This window comes from Meriones unguiculatus, chromosome 8 (assembly GCF_030254825.1).
Source record: "Meriones unguiculatus strain TT.TT164.6M chromosome 8, Bangor_MerUng_6.1, whole genome shotgun sequence".
NCBI classification, from domain to species: Eukaryota; Metazoa; Chordata; class Mammalia; order Rodentia; family Muridae; genus Meriones; species Meriones unguiculatus.
In genome coordinates, this window is record NC_083356.1 from 97,569,682 (window position 1) to 97,588,604 (window position 18,923).

Here is an 18,923-nt window from a genome sequence, read left to right on the forward strand (position 1 = left end):
TCTTATGAAAAAAAGAAAGAAAAACATGTCTTTAGATGTTTGGTGAAAAAAATTATAAATCTGAATGGCCATATTATTTTAAGGGTAATTCTTCACTGGCTGCTTTATGTTAGCACCCCCCCTCCACTATTAAAAGGTTGACTTGAGAATAAATGAATTGTTAACAGTACCATAACAAACACAAACAGGTAAGAGAAATGGGGCATATGCTACTTAAATCCTGCTCACAAATGATATTTCTTAACTTCAGGGCTTAGCTAGGAGTGTGAGGTCTACACAATGAAGGTCTAAATATGTTCCTTTGGTTTTTCTTTTCTTTTTTGCAAGAGTTATATGATTTTCCAGTTTTCATTAGAAACAAGTTTTAGGAATAATTTAAAATTATCAACTTTGATAAAAGGAAGGCATACCAAACAAAAACTCCCAGAGTGAAGTTAAAAAAAAATAAAATTAAAAAAAAAATCTTTGTGTGATTCAAAACAGTAAGTGGGAGAGACAATGAGTCTCACAAAGGGCAAATTAGAAATTATAGAAGCCTTGTTACCAAGTCTTGCTTAGTGAAAGTGTCAGGCTCTGGAGGGTGCTGGGCAGCATCTTCCTGCTATAACAACATCGAGGCAACAACATTGCTATCAAGGCTCTCAATTATTCTGCTTAGCCGGGAAAAAGTAAAAACGTTTCCTTCTGACCTTTCTACATAGCTTCATTAACTCTAACTTACAAGCAACAAGTAAAAATGAGAAGCTTCCGACAGCCCCCTTTGATACAGCTGACTGGGAGAAGAGGCAGCTCAGCATCTGCTTAGGAGGCTGGGTATCACTAGTGCAAATTCAGTGTGGGACAGGAAATGCACGCCCAGCTCATACTGCTATTTTAGTTCAACCAGAACATTTCATATTTGACTGACTTTGGACCTAGAGGAATAGTTGTGGATGTGAGTTGGTTTGTATATTTTTCTGCTGTTAGTAGTTAATACCAAAATTATTTCCTTTAGCACTGTAAATGGAAAAGGGAGACTGTTTTATTAAGTAAGGTTCATCTGTGAAATTAGCAATGATCAAGAATTCTGTTGCCTCAGATTTATGTGTATAATATGATATTAAATACTGGTTAAAGAATTCATAATAGCTTCTACCTGCGATTTTCCTTTGTGAAAAGGAGCCCTTTCCAGCAACTATTGTCTATGCCGTGAATTAATTATGTTCAACAATTAAATCACCAGGCATTTCTTCCCTAGATAACCTGTGAATTTGAGTCCAGCGTTTCTATAGGTACTTTTGTGCCTGCATCAGAGAGTATTTTAATACCAGAGAACACAGCAACTTAAATGCCATTCCCCGGGATTTATGAAAAAGCAATATATGAGAGTAAATAGGGCAAATACCAACAACAAAAGCCCCCCACTTGGAATCAAACACTCAATGCAAATAGAAGACCGAGCCCTAAGCAGAGAGGCTGGGGTAAACGCTGCTCTTGAGCCTTTCTTGAAAATATTCCCTCAGCCTGTCTTCAGCAAGAGTATCTCTCTATCTTTAAGAATGCCTATCCCGATCGGTCGTCGGTGACTCCTCTTTGCCCAGCTTTTCAGGTGGAATGAAAACGCAGTCCCAGGGGCTGGACCCTCGCTGCAGATAATCAGCACGGAAGAATAGCTAACTTCTTAAATAACCACAATTAAATTTCACACATCCTTCCCTTCTCCCTTCCTGGTGTTTCAAACGTGGGGTTATTTACCATAGCAGAAAAACTGGAGGCTGCGTCTTTAGAGGGCAGTCAGGCACTCCTAACCTAATTAGCGTTAGCCACCTCGGAAAGTAAATCCCTGGGATCCCGCGGCTCCAGCTTCTCTCCCACCCTCATCCACCCCAGCCACGGGAGCACCTGGACCGACTGGAGTTTCCTGACAGACTGAGCCCCGCCGCCCTGACCCCCAGCAAACCGTACTAAAGAGAAGATTTGCCAGGACCTTCCAGGCAATCAGGTGAAACAACAACACAGGGCTGAGGCAAGCGATTTGCTTTGTCTGTGTTCAAACTTCATGACGGCCACGACAAAATACAGCCCGGAAGCTGCTCCAGTCTGGACGCCTCCATTCTCAAACGCAAGGCTCAGAAAAGAATGGAGATTCGCAGATCTGATAATGAGCCAGTTAATGACATAAATGATACCTCAAGAACCTCACTAAACCATCCAGGTCCTACAATTTAATCTGTAATAAATACTCCTGCATCATTGCGAGATGGCTGCTCATAATGGCAAATGAAATATGCTGGTATGATAGGTACAATAAATCTGGATTTTCCTATGGTTCCCTCAGGCTAGAACAATATGTAACCACAGTGCGCACTGTCAGGATGAGCAGATCTCAAAGCCATCATAAAATCTAAATGGGGACTAATTAGGAGGCCCTTCCCTTCCAGAGTTACTATTTCTATTGACATTTTCCATGCATGAGCCCCTCCATAACACCATAAGTCACCAAGATAAGAACTCCCTAGATTATAGGGAAAAAGCTTAATGGAGAAGTTGAACTCAAAGGCGATGCATAAATTTTCCTTTTGATGTGATGGGGAGTCTGTGTTCAGTACTTTCTTTACAAACTTTCAGGCTATGAGCAGGTACTTTTTAATCCCTCTGCATGATTTTTCTCAGTCTGTCTGATACCCGGTTCCTCTCTGATCCAAGAACAGGAGTCTCAGGTAGAGCCCAGGGAGGATATTAAAGTGGAGTGGGCCGCTGTAAAACTGATGGCTAAGGGTCAGGGGCACATCCGGGAACACACTTGGCAAGCTGACTTTCAAGCCTTGACTTTTGTCTTGAAGATTCCCGGTCTCCTAAAGGTCACTGAAAATTCTGATTTCCCAGGGCTCTTCCAATGTGGAGAGGGCTAGATTTCCCTAAACTGACCTTTCCTGTGCTGGAAGTGAGTTAAGTCTTTTGATAACCTAGGATGCCACAGTTCCTGGGAGTGTGTGTGTGTGTGTGTGTGTGTGTGTGTGTGTGTGTGGTGTGTGTGCTGTGTGCTGTGTGCTTGCCTGGGGGTGGGGATGAGATCCAGCACTCTACTAGTATACTAATGTATGAAGGTGTTAAAAAGACATGAGGTCATGATGATGTGACAAGTTACTGAACTTTTCTTTAGGAGCAAAATCTCCATGTGGTTAAAATTCACTTGGATATAATTACAAGAAACAGTTATTGATATTCTATCTCAGAGGGTTAAACTTAGAAAACTGCTGTGAAAAGGGGATGTAGACACCAGTATTCTGCTTTCTCAATCTTTGTTTTATATTAGAATCCCCTCCCCCCCCCAAAAAAAAAAAACTGTTGGAGCTGGGCTCCGTTAAGAAGTGCCGAGGCATATTCTTAGCCTCAGTTCAACTATTTGCCAGCTTTATCTGATTCTGTCTTTGTTAAAGTTCTTTTCGTTAGTGACTAGAAAGCAGAGAGACAAGGGCAAAGCAGAGGCAGGGCAGAGGGGACTTCCTGGCAATGCAGTTCTGAGGGCCTTTGTAATTTCTTAATGGAAGTTTGGGGCTCTGACAGTTTTTAAATGGTGTGTGATCCAGGGAGAGTGCTAGGAAGTGCCAGGATTATCCACATTTGTGAGGAAGGTGAAGAGCATGCAAAGCCCCATTGCAGGACATAGCACCGACTGTATAATCTATTGGTTCAGCTGCTAGTGACATGCAGGGGTCGTTAGCCAAACTCAGACTCTAGGCAGCGGATGATCGACTTTGGTAGGCATTGGGTTAGTAGGTTAACTGCAAATACATTGTTAAGTCTGAGTTTAAGATTAAACTGATAGTGTTTTAGAAGTGTTTATTTCACACCTCTTTGTTTTCACATTTATGTATAAACTGCCTTGTATTTTTTTTTAATCTTCCAACAGGACTGAGTGTGAGACTTATTATTTTTATAATTGTTGTTGCCAATCAGGCTTGTATGGACTTCATTGGGCTCCTTTACTTGTTATCAAACTTCAGGTTTTATCATTTAACATTAAGACTGAGAGTGTCTTTGAAATATTTTACATTTCTGTAGAAAATGATATGACTACCTTTGTATTCATTTACTTGATTACTATCATGGAATAATGATAATACAGGAATATTGGGGTGCCTTTGAAGTTGTTGGAGTCTTTCTTGGCTTTTGGTAAACTTTGATTGGAGGACTAGAGTCCTGGAAAACTTCAGGGCCACAAAGCCACCCCAAACTGAAGACTTTCGTAATTTTTTTCTTTTTTTTGAACAAAGAAGGTCCAAAATTTATTCTTAGAGAGAAATTTAATGTGTTTCTCTCCTGGAAGCTTAAGAAGGGAGAGATGGAAGAAAAGAAAAAGAAAGGTAGAGAGGTAGGTAGGTAGGTCGCTAGTCAGACAGACAGACAGAGTTGCTGTGTATGGGGTGGGTAAACAACAGGAAATAGGGCATCATTGAACTGAAAGTCTGGTAATCCGGGAGGCAGGGTGAAGCATAGGAGGGGTTGATTTGGTTAGTTCAGTTGGGCCAAGAGGAGTATTTAGGTGCCCACTGTTTCAGTCACTTGCTCTCCGCTAGCCTGTACGCAAAGGGGCACATTTAGGAAATAAAGAAAAGAAACAGGAGCCAACACTGTCTTTTGTTAGCTGATCTCCAGTGAGGATATTCTCAGAACTGCTACTCTGGGGTCACTGCACTGCCTGACCAATTTTAATCTATTCTCATCACTGAGGCTGCTGAGATAGTTTCATCAGTAAGGGTCCTATCTGGGCAAACCTCAGTTTGATCCCCAGAACTCACAGTAGAAAGAGAACCACAGTCATTGTGGCATGTGTGAACCCATACACATACATCATAAACCCATACAATAACAAATAAATACGTAAATAATAAATAAATGCTGAAGGTAGCCTAACATTATAAGTGAAAGTTCAGGGTAGAGCATGAATGCCTTTTGGATCTCCAATACCCATATATTGAGTCTATAATACCAGTGATCTCTCTAAAATATCATGTCCCCCTTGTCTCCTGATATCACTATATCAAAAACCAGCTCTTACACCGTGACCCTCCAAGAGACAAAATAAAATCAGACTCAAGTAGGAACAGTAGGCAAGGACTATTGTAATCCTGCTGAGAGGTGACAGATCAGTGTTGCATAGTTTGGAGAGGTAGTTAGATTTGGAAAACATTTTAAAATCATGACATAGAAAATTTATAAAGTGTGAATGGAAAACAGGAATGGGAAAAGAAGGGATTAATATTTTTAAATTTTTTATTTAACAACAAACACTGGTACAGTTGGGCCCAGTGGCACATGAATGTAATCCAAGCACTCAGGAGTCAGAGGCAGGAGGATCAAGGGTTAGAAGAGAGCCTGAGTTATAGAGCAGTTCAAAGAAAACCTTGGCTAAAAGAAACTTTGTCAGGAAAAAAATAAATAAACAAACCAGAAACAAAAGCAAAACAAGAAAACCCAATTAACAGACACTGATGGCATTTTCAAATGGACATAAGAGACAGAATGGTTATTTCCCTGTGGCACATTGTCCTCAAGTGTTTGCAGACCAAATTGTTGATAGATTCTTCAGATACAGAAGAAAACATAACTATGAATGCCAGGTATATAGATGGGGATATAATGGCAAGTAAAACAGGCAGGATCGATTATCTCAATGGGCACAAACCAAAGTGAGGTGTCTAGCAAACATGCAAATAAAATTTTTCAAGTCTAAGAGGTAGAAAACCTGTGATTTCATTACATTTCTGTCTTAGTCGTCATTTTAAACTGGGGAAAACAAATTTACAGAAAGTTATAAAGATAGAAATTTCCAGGGAAAGCTAATTTTTTAAAGATTTATTTACTATGTATACAATGTTCTGCCTGGAGACCAGATCACATTACAAATGGGTGTGAGCCACCATGTGGTTACTGGGACTTGAACTCCGGACCTCTGCAGGAATGGCCAATGCTCTTAATCTCTGCACCATCTCTCCAGCCTATCTGCAGGCTATCTGAGAAAGCCGATTTTCAAATTCAACTGGAAATTTTCTTAGCCAAATCAGACAACTGGAATGATGAAATTGCTTTTTTGGAAGCTTGAACTATTTAGCCTAAATTTCATATGTAATTGCTTCACGACTTCTTTGGGTGATGTTATTTGTTCTCATTATGTTAACCACCATTCATAATTAGAATATACAGATTAGTATGTCTCTGTCTCCAAGAATCCATTGTACATCTGGCTCATGTACGTAAGTGTTGGCTGACCATTTCCATCATAAAAATACATGGGTACTTCTAAGCCATATAGTTTTTGCTTCTATATATTTCCAAACTAATTTAAGTTAATTTTTTCATTCAAAAATTTTTTCTCACTAGTCACTGAACCAGAAACTAATCTCCCCTTCATTCCTCCCTGTTCAGATACAGGCAATGATTAACATCTTTGGCAGAAAAAAAACAAAACCCTTTGTTACTCAGGAGCAATGTACAGCACAAAAATAATTGTGAATATACCCTCTTCAAACAGTTATTTACAATATCCCTCCTTGTAAATATTAAGCAGCCCACCCATCTCTCACAGGCCTACAATTGCAAACAAATATCTATAAGCACTATGCCAGGGCTCTTAATGGCAGGTGAGATTGTATCTCCCATAGTTTTGCTCAGAAGTGATACATGTCTCTCCTTTCCACAACCTATCAGATATAATGAATCTCCCAGCACCACCCTGCACCTGAGAGCCACAGTTTTACAAGGGTCTCAAAGGCCAGGTGAGCATGCTTGTCCTTTTAAATACATATATTTTAAATTCACCTTTGTGTTGTTGTTTTGGTTGTTTGTTTGCTTGTTTTATGGTCTCCAATACCCCAGCACCTACCCCTCTTCCTCCACGGGATGCTACCATTTATCCACAGCTTTGTGCATCTTACTGTTTGCATAGCCCCTCACCCATTGGTTCAACTAGAAGAGAATCTGCCTACTCCTCTCTTCCCCTCACGCACCTCAAAAACAAGGAGGGAGCCTGAGGAAGGAGTGGAGGCCTCATCCTGTCCAGATGTGGTGCGGAGCCAAGCGTCTTCTTCCTGGGTCCCAGAGCTCTGGGACCACGCTGTCTGAGGAGGACTTTTCCTACGAATGCATGCCAAAACAGCTCTTTATGCATCTATGACTGCTAGCATCTGCATTACAGGATCGTCAAGGGCAGAAACTTGTACATCTCATCTCATATCCCAGCTTGGAGTATGGTACCCAGAAGACGGTGTACACACACAAATACGGTAGACATAAGCATTATATGTTATTCTATTTGAAATCTGAGCATCATATCTAATATTTGAAATGCTAAAACTAATAAGGCACAATAGACCTTGCAGTGAATACAGTACAGGCAATGAGCCTTCCTAGTATTTGATTAAAATAAGTAAATATTATTTTTTTTAAATTTTTCATCAATTACACTTTATTCATTTTGTATCCCCCCATAAGCCCCTCCCTCCTCCCCTCCCAACCCCACCCTCCCTCCTCCCTCTGCATGCATGCCACTCCCCAAGTCCACTGATAGGGGAGGTTCTCCTCTCCTTTCTGATCTTAGCCTATCAGTTCTCATCAAAAGTGGCTGCATTGTCCTCTACTGTGGCCTGGTAAGACTGCTCCCCCCTCAGAGGGAGGTGATCAAAGAGCAGGCCAATCAGATTATGTCAGAGGTAGTCCCTCTTCCCATTACTATGTAACCCACTTGGACACTGAACTGCCATGGGCTACATCTGTGCAGGGGTTCTAGGTTATCTCCATGAATAGTCCTTGGGTGGAGAATGAGTCTCCTTTTTTTAAGAGGGAGGTGATCAAAGAGCAGGCCAATCAGATTATGTCAGAGATAGTCACTCTTCCCATTACTATGTAACCCAATTGGACTCTGAACTGCCCTGGGCTACATCTGTGCCCGGGTTCTGGATTATCTCTATGAATAGTCCCTGGTTGGAGTATGAGTCTCTGGGAAGTTCCCTGTGTTCAAATTTTCTTGTTCTGTTGCTCTCCTTGTGGAGACCCTGTCCTCTCCAGCTCTTACTATTTCCCACTTCTTACATAAAATTCTTATTAAAGTAATTTGTTTATTGTTTTTTAAATCTTATGTGTATGAGTGTTTTGCCTACATGTATGTGCATCATGTCTATGTAGTTCCCACAGAGGCATGAAGAGGGTGCTGTATCTCCTGGAACTGGACCTAGAGATGTGAGCATCCATGTGGGTACAGGACACCAAACCTGGGTCTGTCTGGAAGAGCAATTAAGGACTCTTAACCTCTGACACCCCTCTCACACCTCTCCAGCACCTAGTTTTGTTTTTCTTTCTATGCAGTAACATCTAAACTAAAATTTAGTTTGGAAGTGGAAGGGTGGCCTCGCTCTTCTGTCTGTTTACCGCTTATTTTATGTCCTTTGAAGAACATTTTTTTCTGGGGTCTTGGTTCTGTACACATTGCTAAGCTCAATAATACTTTATGGAATATGGTATTATCCTTTTATGGAAGTATAGAAATGTAGAAAATCTTCAAGGTGAACATAAAGATGCCTTTTTTTTTTGTTCTCAGATTGCAATTCATTTGTCATGAAACTGTTCCGTTCTGCAAACGTTCTTTCGTTCTTTATAGCCAGAGAAAAGTAGAGCTCTCACCTCTCATTAAAGATTTTTTTTTTAACATGCAGAGACTGTTACAGAAATCCACACTAGTCAAACTGCACAGAAAAAATGTTGTAGGGTGCCTAATCCCAATTTATACATCTGTAATATAACCCTTCTACCTAAGGTTCAGGGTATTATCTTGGAAGAGGGGGTGGAAGAATTCTAAGGACAGAGGACAGGACATTTGTTGGTACTAGTTTTTTAAACTATTTTATTTACAGTTTTAATGCCTCTTGCTCCCAACTCCACCCCAATTACTTCCAACACCAGGCAGGAGAAAGAAGGAACGTTAGCAGGCAGAGGTCACGTAGTTTTCTTTAGCTACTTCCTGCTGATTGGCACCACTGAGTGACTTGTGGGAAGTCCAATCTTGTTTGAGGATATCTCCAACTTCTCATCCAACTGTATCAACAGCAACCAGGAGCAGCAGTAGGGAGCACCAGCAACCTTCTTTCTCAGAGCTCCTTTTCTCTCTCTGGGCCCTGGCATTTATTCCCTCTCCAGAGTCCTCATATGTATACCATCTGCAGCTGGCAAAGGGCCCCTCTCAGAGCCTACACCAGGCAAACAGTTCTCTGCTGTGGACTGAATCAGTCCCATACCCTACACCTGGGATCAAAACAAAAACGGGTTTGCTTCCACAACAGACCTGCTGAAAGATCATTTCTTCTTTATGGGACAGGGAGCTGCACTCACCTAAACAAGACCTGGACAATCACAAAGGCATCTGACACTCCAGCATGGATAGAGTAAATCTCACAAGGCCCCAGACTTGTATGAAGAGCTACGTACAGTTAATTGATGCTACGAGAGGGAACCAGTTTTCTCCAGGGGCCAGGCCCCTGAAAGTTATCCAGTCTCAGGTCATCAACCCTAAACACATACACATATGTGCAACACTAAATAGACTCAACATGTTTGAGTGTTTGGGGGTTGAGATGATAATAATTAAAGGATCGGATATCAGGAATTTGAAAGGGGGGTTGGGAAATACAGGACGAATTGGAGCCTGGAGTGTGTGGAGTGGAAATGAGCTAAATACAATCGTTAGGTATAAACTTCTTTCAAAAACTGCAAAAGAAATTGTTCAGTTCCTACCTTGTCTATGCTATTCCTATAATCCTAGTTTTTTCCCTTTGAAATTTGAGAAACTGACTTGGCTCTCATGAAGGGGAGTGCACTGTTGAGCAAAGCTGCCCCACTCATTTTCAATTTATCCATGAGTAATAATTTTTGAAGTTTATTAGGTCATTCATGTATTTCAAAATGAAAGTCTATATTTTGGTAGCCACGAGAGAGGTGTGACAAGTAATTCCCCATCATTCCCTTTCCATACCCTCTAGAACCAGAATGAAATTGCACTTTCTTTAAACTGCTTCTTGGGGAGTTCAGGCTTCCTCACGTGACTTGTTTTGAGGTATTAATTAGGGGAGGAAAGCATGAGGAGCCGTTGCCCCCATCCCACACATTTTCCCTCATCCCTTGCTTTATTGGCTCACACACTGTAATAAAACATATATCTGCCTCCATCATTGAACACAGACTCCTTCTATATACAAGGTTGGCAAACTGTCCTAATTAACTAGCTTCCCTTGGGACCACTTTTCCTCTTTGGCTGGAATCATGTCAAAGATGAGTAGCAGGCAGTATCTTCTACTTACGCAGCTTTTTTTTTTTTTTTTCCACTAGAAACTCTCTTCCAAGACAGACAGTAGGGGAAGGCCAGTGTGGACCATATGAAATCAAGGATCAGATGACCCTTCCTAAGCAGAGAGTCTATCTGGATACCTTTCTCAGAGTCTGAGAGATTCTTTCCTCTTCCTTATCTGGTCTGAGGCATTCACCCGGTGTTTCTTTCATAAAGGGAGTTAAGCTGCTTTTTATGAGAGTGAACTATATTTTACAATTCATGAAAGTTGGGTCTGTGCTGGGATAGCCTTGTCTCTAGGGCAACCAGGGATTTTTAGGTTTCATTAACATAAAGAATCAATAATCTGAGGCCAGGGTTGGAAATCCCTAGGCCAGGTTACATCACTGCATTAGGTGACATACAGTACAGGCCCCCGAGATATTTTAATGTGTCCATAGCCGTCATTAACCTTATTTCTTTTATGATATATTACAACATCCCTCATCCTACCTCACTCACTAGTTATACAGACAAAACTGTATTGACATATGATGTGATTGAGAGGCGAGCCTCTTTGCATTAAATTTGGAGTTGTTTGGCAGAGCAGCTAAACCTCATTCTTCCTGGCTGGTACCAACTTTGCTTTTCTCCTAAATGGCTACTTTGGCTGCTTCTTCCAAGTGGCAGATGTTGAAAAGCTTATTCTGTGAGTGGGAGGGGGCACACACATGTGCTTACCTCAGAGATCCTGTAGACTTTGTTTAGACCACTACAATAAAGCAAATTCACAATAAGGCAAGTCACACTTTTTAATTACCTATTAAAGATATATTTACACCATATTGTGTTTGACTAAGTAAGAAAATAATACCTAAAACAATGTGCATATCTCAATTAAAATATTTTGTTGCTAAAAGTTGCATGACTTTCTGAGCTATGAGAAAAAATAATGGCATAAGTAAACTTGCTGAACACAGGGTTTTCTCAAAACATTTAGTCTATAAAAACGTAGGATCTTCAAGAGGCATTGAAGGGAAATACAGAAAATGAGCTATGTCTGTATAGTGTATTATGTTTATATATTGTGACATCCTTATATTGCACATATGCAACAATTCCAACACAACCTAGGTGAGAGTAGAGTATTTTTTAAATTCATACGAACCATTAATTTTGTGGAGAGGTTACCATATACTTGGACATCCCAGATGATCAGATTTGCATTGTAAAGTATTAAAACTTCTATTGGCATGACCCTAGGCATCCCGAAGGTTAATCATCAAAAGGCCACATTCAGAGGGCCTGATGGCTGTCATTAGGATAAGATACTGTAGGTCATCTAAGAAAAAAAGATTGACTTGAAAAGTGAGATAATAAAAATCTGACCCAAATGCTGAACAAAAACTTCATAGCAGAACAAAAGAGCCTACAGAAAAAGTAATTTAGAGTTGAGCACTAAGTGCTGAGGCTTTCTCACTTTTACTGTACCTAGTTCCTTTTTATAAAAAAGTGCAATAAATCAAATTTTAAGAAGTTATGTCATCACAAAACCAGATCCTTAATGTGGCCAATTCATTTTATTATAGACTCAGGTCTACTTACCTCTATTCATAGAGTCTGGTAGGTTATGTTATATTATGTTATATTATGTTATATTATATTATATTATATTATATCATATACCATCTTACCAGCCACTTTATCACATAAATAAGCAAAGATAGACTCTATTACAATAAAATAACTTTTTACATTAGTTATATAAATTATTATATATGTATATATAATACATTATTAAACACAGTTACATATTATAATTATTATTCATGTGATTACTTAGCAAATTATTTTAGCAAACAGCCAGCTGATATACCCTAATATTTTATAAACATTAAATAAGATGACTCTACCTAGGAGTTCTAGAAGTCTTCGCCTGATTGGTTTTGTTTCGGTAACCTGCTTTGTGTGAGCTTGTGTTGGGGGCATATCCTCAGGTAGCTCCTTCCTCACCTTGTTTCTACATTTCTGTATTTACATAACAGGGTAATAACATAGTTCATAGAGTATTATTGAGCTTAGCAATTTGTACAGAACCAGGACCTCAGAAAATCTTCTCTTAGTTTGGCTTTGAAACTATGTGATAATCTTTCTGCATTTTGTGTGTGTGTGTGTGTGTGTGTGTGTGTGTGTGTGTGTGTGTGTGCTTTCCTCTGATTCTAGAAAAGCTAGGAGAGGTTTGAATAGACATCACTATTTTTGGGTCATGTATTTGTGGGAAATAACTTGGATTGCCCCAGAATTATGCTAATCTCATGATGACTAAGATAGCAATCCAACTGTCTTGTACTAGGTCTCACGGTTTTCATGTTCTGGAACCTCTAACCACAGCTACTCTCAAGACCAAGATTCCAGGCCCAGATATTTGAGGAACAAACTTAAACTACATCTAAACCACATGAAAGACGGAACTGGCATCATAGAGACATCAGCTACTGTGTAGTAAGGTACAAGCTGCTTATTCATGCAGACACAGTAGACTGGGTTTCTACTCATACCACGTGCATATCAGTGCCAGAAAAATTAAAAATTCAAACATAAAAACAAAACGTTAAAATGAGAGTTCCTCCAGACGTGCTTAAAAGCTTTAATAAGGAAAGACGTTCCTAAAACTAAAATATCATGAGTGAGATAAGTGAAGAAATTCATTAAGTTTAGAACTTTGGTTAACTGAAGAGAGAGTAAAAAGATAAATCTTTGACAATTAGATATAATTCTAGTAGTGAGAATATAACACACACACACACACACACTAATTGCTAGAACCATAAAGTACATATTTAATGGTTTAGTAACTGTATTCCTATGGGTATTATTCATAAAATATGTATATGACTACACCCACAGAGGTGTATTTGTGGATCCTGAATTTTATAAAGAAACAAAAAAATATGTATGTTTACATAATGTGAAAGCAGAAGTGAAATTGTCGAGGAACGGCTGGTGTCTAAAGGTGGCAAAGGAGAATTTGGGTCAAAACATATTGCGTACTTATGAACCCCATGTTACAGACAATGAATATGTACAGTAAAAACACTAAAAAGCAAACACAATAATTTTGCCTAAATTAACAGCAAATTGTTTACTGATGTGTAAATTTAAAAACAGTAAAAGAAATGAACAAGTCCGTGCATCAGCATAGATCTAATTAATGAGCATGCTTTATATTGCAAAGATCAGGTTGCAGAATAATGTGTACAATAACGTATTTATAGTATAATAACATTTATATTAAGTTCACAAATCTGTAGAACTAAATAATATGAGCCTTTTTCATTATTAACAATTTTTATGATTTTTTTTGTGTGTATACACTGAAAGGAGCCCTAACTAGTAGGTAAGAGTTTAAAAGAATGCTATGTGGTAAGCTCTAGGATTTAATATAATCATATAGTGTCCTGGGGTAGTTGACTTACCAAAGGCTGTGGCCATACATTTGTAAATGTTCAGAGACCAGGGAGAGAGATTATGAGGTCAGAGGGATCGATGGAGGCACGAGGTCTGACATATCTCATATTGTAATCCTTCCATTGGAAAATCTACATTTCATCTCATTTGGACAGAGTGAAAACATCGGATGAGAAAGCAGTGGGGCTAGACTTTTAGCTCAGTTCTACAAGGATCTCACTTTTGATCTTTATTGTTCTGTTAGCAGGGGCTGGGCAATAGGAACTGGAAGTATCCTTCCAGAATATTTTACCATGGCGTAATCATCAAGACCTCCTCCAATGTGAGAAACAAAACTGACAGAAGACAATGGAGTCATGAGCAAGCGTATCGGCAATAAACAAAATGATGAAATGGCTGAAGGATGAGACCATTAAGGGAAGTTAAAGGTGCTGGGCTGTAAACATAGAGAAGAGCAAACCTGAGCCAGGTACAGTGCCAGGATGGGGAGGGTTATTTACTGAGGACAGAACTTTACTTTTCTTGGTCACCCAGGAGCAACCTGTAAAAGGTGAGCTCAGATTCCAGCCAAGAGGAGTTTGATAGCCAGAAGGAAGAACACAGGGCATGTCAGAAAGGTAAATTTCACCTTACATTATGGAAAATAGGGAATGGCCTGCACTAAATGTTTTTTAGACAGAATGACGTGGGGACCTGATGGACTCTGTGGGCACTTTCACTTTATTCTGTCAATTTCTGACCTTTCAGGCTTTCCTGAAGGTTGTGGATCCTAAATGGTTCTAGGTACTGCTCTGTAGCCCATGTCACATTGTTGGCAGATAGTTCCTGCAACTGGAAGAAAAGCTATAGTCTGATATAATTGTTTGCCATAAACAGACAAGTATGTTCATAAGATTTCAGGTAGCACCTCTGTCAAAATATGGAACTTGATTTTTTTTTATTTTAAAAATTTAAGTTAGCCTATAGTCATGGGCTTCATTGCAGCATTTTAATTCATAAATTCCACTATATTTTTTTGCTTGTTTATCCCTTCCTCTGTCATGTTCCCTGTCACTGTCACTTTGGCCTTGCTCTGCTGGTCTCCTCCATGAGTAACCCCCTCTTCTGTTTTTATGTCACATGTATTCCATTACTTCTTTTTATTCCTTTCTCCTGCTTCCATTAAAACGTGGTTCTCTCTTCTCACAGTTTATATACATTTGTTGAAGAAATAATAAGACTAAAATAAGCCAGGTGTGGTAGTGCATGCCTTTAGTCCCAGCACTCAGGAAACAAAGTCAAGCAGATCTCTATGAGCTAAAGGCAGCTTGGTCTACATAGTGAGTTCCAGGAGAGCTAGGGCTATGGAGAGACCCTGTTTCACAAAACAAGACCAGGAGATATAAAACACCAAAAAGTACCAAAAAACAACAAACAAACAATAAAATGCTTTCTCTTCAAAAATCAATCCAGGGTGTTGCAAATGGTAGACGAATACTCTACCACTAACACACATCCCCAGGCCCACTTGTCATTTTTATTTGGAGTTAACAGTTTTCCCTAATAAAACACAAAGGTAAAAGACACACACACTCATGCTTGATTTCCTGTTTCCTAATTTGAGGTAACGGGGAATACCTTTCAGTATTTCCAGGGATTCACAGCCTCTTTCTGGTTCTCCAGATACCCAAGGTCAATAACAAAAATGGGAGAAAAACCCGCATTGATCAGTGCTGTCATTGGAGTGATCAGCAAAGTTACCTTGACATGAAATAAGTGAGCCCACTACCCTCTATTCATAGCCACAGGAATATATATATATATATATATATATATATATATATATATATGAGTTTATTTAGAGGCCATTTAAAGAAAAAGACAAATACTTCCACTGATATAAAAAAATTGAATTTTGCTAGATATTTGCAGTCACAGTGATGTAGCTCCTGGAGACCGTCTTCTGTCTTCCACTTGGTTCTTGTTCCACTCTCCTCCAAGAATGAAGTGGGAAGACAGCAGAGTGCAAACATGGGGTGCTTTACTGCCAATAAAGGATTAACAACCCTAAATGGAATAAAACATTCAACAAATTGCCATGTGGGATTTAAGTAAAACAGGTTCGAACTCTTGGTGGCAGTGGGTGTTGCTGAAAGCTGTTTTAAAAGCTCCCAGAGGGCTTTGGGTGCCCAGCAAGAGTAAGTTTGCCAGTCAGTGACAGGAGCAGCAGGGGTAGCAGGCAGCTCCCCTTCTCCAGCAGGTCTGGGAAGTCCCTGGAGAAGCAAGTCTTACCAGCCGGAAGCAGCTGCAGGTAAAAATTCTGCAACCCAGCTGTAGAGTATTGGGGACTGCGGCAGGAGTAAGTCTCCCTCTCTCTGCCCAAGGCCAGAGTTTCGCTTAACATGGTGTGGAAAGATTTCTTTATTCTGTTTTACCTTTTGCACTAACATAGATTAGTCTTCTGTGCCAAGTTATTGCCTTGCCATTGGGAACTCAGTCCCCTGGCTATCAGAAGGTTCCATATTATGTTGTGGGGCACCTACCTCTAACAAAGACTGCATATGTGTTTCTCTTTAAAAAATCTAAGTTAAATATTTTCTTATCCTCCTTGGAACTTTTCTTTCAATTCCCATATTATGGAATTTAACTATTGTTTTGAGGGAAAAAGCAGATGTCTGCTCCACAGCTACTTCATGAGAAATCTTTTTTTTTTTCAGTTCTTTCTATTTTATAGAATTAATAAAATAGTGCTGGTATAAAAATTCACACGAAGTTGCTAGAGAGCATACAATTTCCAAAACTGTCCTGGGTTTGTGTTACCTTCAGTTTTCTAAGGGTGCACTCAAATCAGTGTGACAGGCAGACATGACGTGGTGTCTTGTTCTCTTTGGTAAAATTGTTCTCGTTATTTCCTCCTCACAGTAGTAACTGATACCCACGTGTGCAGGGGCTGCTCTTCCTGGGATGTCAGACATTAAGCATGGGCCTAACAGAGGCAAGGACTTCCCTCAGCAGTAGCAGCCCCTGGCCTCTCACCCCCACCTCCCAATGACCCAGTGAACTCCATCCAGGAGTCCCCAGGTCCCTCTGGATCAGGAAAGAGGCAATTGTTGGAGGAATGGTAGAAACTGAGGCAATCTCTCCAAGAACCCAAGTGGCCACACATTGGTGTGATCAGGCCAAATCCAGTCACCACTAAGTAGATCCCATTGGTTGGTTGATGATTGTTGCTGATATGAACCCCTCACCCCCTAACTTAAATAGAAAGGAAGGTTTGGGGCTCAACACTGAAGGGGAAGGGCCCTGATCGCTAATGACAATAGACACTTATTCCCTGACAAATATTTGTCACCAGATAGACACGGCCACATGAACTGAAGCAGGATTCGACACTATACATTCAAGACTATCATCATACATTCTTTAACAACTTACTAACAGAGAAAATCAAGACCACTAGACCACCTAACATGACGTACTATTTTACTTAAATCTTGACTGTAGTATTTTAAAAGTGTTTCATATAGATTCACAATACAAAACATCACATTGAAGTAAGCAAAGATTTAAAAATATGCAAGAGTAGTTGAATTACACACACCCCTTCCATATTCCAGACACTGCCATACAGTAAGTGCACAAGGTGACAGCCTTGTCTTTTCATCAAATATACTTCCTACGTCTCATAGTGTTTGTGTTTCTAATTCTGGTATGCTGCCAAGCTTTTGAAAACTTTTCATGATATTAAAAATAAATATGAATACATTGAAGGTTTTTTCTTCCAGCCTGATAATTTATTGTGCAAATTGAGTGTTACGTATGAGTTGACATTAGCTTCTTCAGGCATGAGACATAACAGGTGAGGTCAGACATTTTAGAATCCATTTATGTTGCTTTCACAGCTGGTGACTTTTTAAGCCTTCGCTTGAAGTATATGACCAACAAAACAATGCCCCCGTGTGTGGCCAGTATACAATTCATTCTACCTGTGAAAGGACAAGATTTGAAAGATTTTTTTTTTTTTTAAATACTGATGAACTGAAATTGGTTATCAGTTTCTAGACCTGCCATGACGCCAAATTTCCTCTAAGCCTCAAATCCCACAGCCAGCCTACAGTGAACCTGGCTAATAGCCTGACCCAGCTGGAAGCACATTGAAAATTTAAAGACATGAAGCAAATGTTATTTTAAGAACACCAGTGGGAGGATTATTGCAGACACTCTCATGGTTTTTTCTAAGACACAAGTTTTTCGTTTTCGATTTTTCATGTTCTTTGATTGCAATGCACGTTTCTTTTTTAGACAGTAATTATTTTGAATAAAATATCTACTATCTGTTATCAGTCACTGTAGGGGAAATTAAGTCAAATCACGGTGTCTTTGCACATCAAAAGTTCTTTCCATCTTTCCTGTTTGTCTCCTTTGTAGAATCTCCCAAATTCCGAACAGATAGCAATTCCATTGTTTAATAAGTGTCAGGAGTAATCAAATCAGGGAAGAGGGGAAAGACAAAAGAATTGTGAAAGGGCCTTTCCCTACCTTTGCCAAGCCTAGAACATACAGCTGATTTTCCAGAATGATCCATGGTTCTGCCCAAAGACACAATGCTTGCTAGTGCAGCTTTCTAACATCATTGGGGATGAATGTAAAGTGTGATTTAATGCATTTTCTCAACCATACCAAACAAACGTTTAACTGGATTATATCTTCCATAGTTGTGCTTTCCATCACTGGGCATTCTGGAAGAAAAGAAATATTTTCTAAAATATTTTACTTGTTTAATGTCAATTAAGTTCACATAAAATTTATTATCAATTTAACTGAACCTCATGAAGGTGTCAAGAGAGCGTGCCAGTTTGGAAGTGGGGTTTGGGGATAAAGGAAAGAAGAATTTGAGAAGCATTACATTTTAACTTCCCAAAACAGATGGTTCTTGTGTTGGCCATTGTCCCAGATAATCATCTTCTGGAATGTTCCAAGAGACAGACTGACTCAGTCTATAGCTTGCTCTAGGGGAGAAATAAAAACGGATCAAAATCTGTGTCCTCCTTCCCCTTGATTCCACTTCTGTTCCTTTCAGCACATCATCGACTATGCAAACACAGAGTACACATTGTAACCCTCCAAATGACCCAAGATCCACTACCCAGACTGTTTTCCACCCCTCATACCTCCTCGTTTC

The 18,923-nt window shown here is 39.6% G+C and overlaps 1 pseudogene; it reads right to left on the reverse strand.

Annotated features, from left to right (window-relative positions):
- Positions 1 to 17,626: 17,626 nt before the first annotated feature.
- Positions 17,627 to 17,812, reverse strand: LOC110557164 (ATP synthase membrane subunit K, mitochondrial-like; annotated as a pseudogene).
- Between the last annotated feature and the right edge of the window lie 1,111 nt (positions 17,813 to 18,923).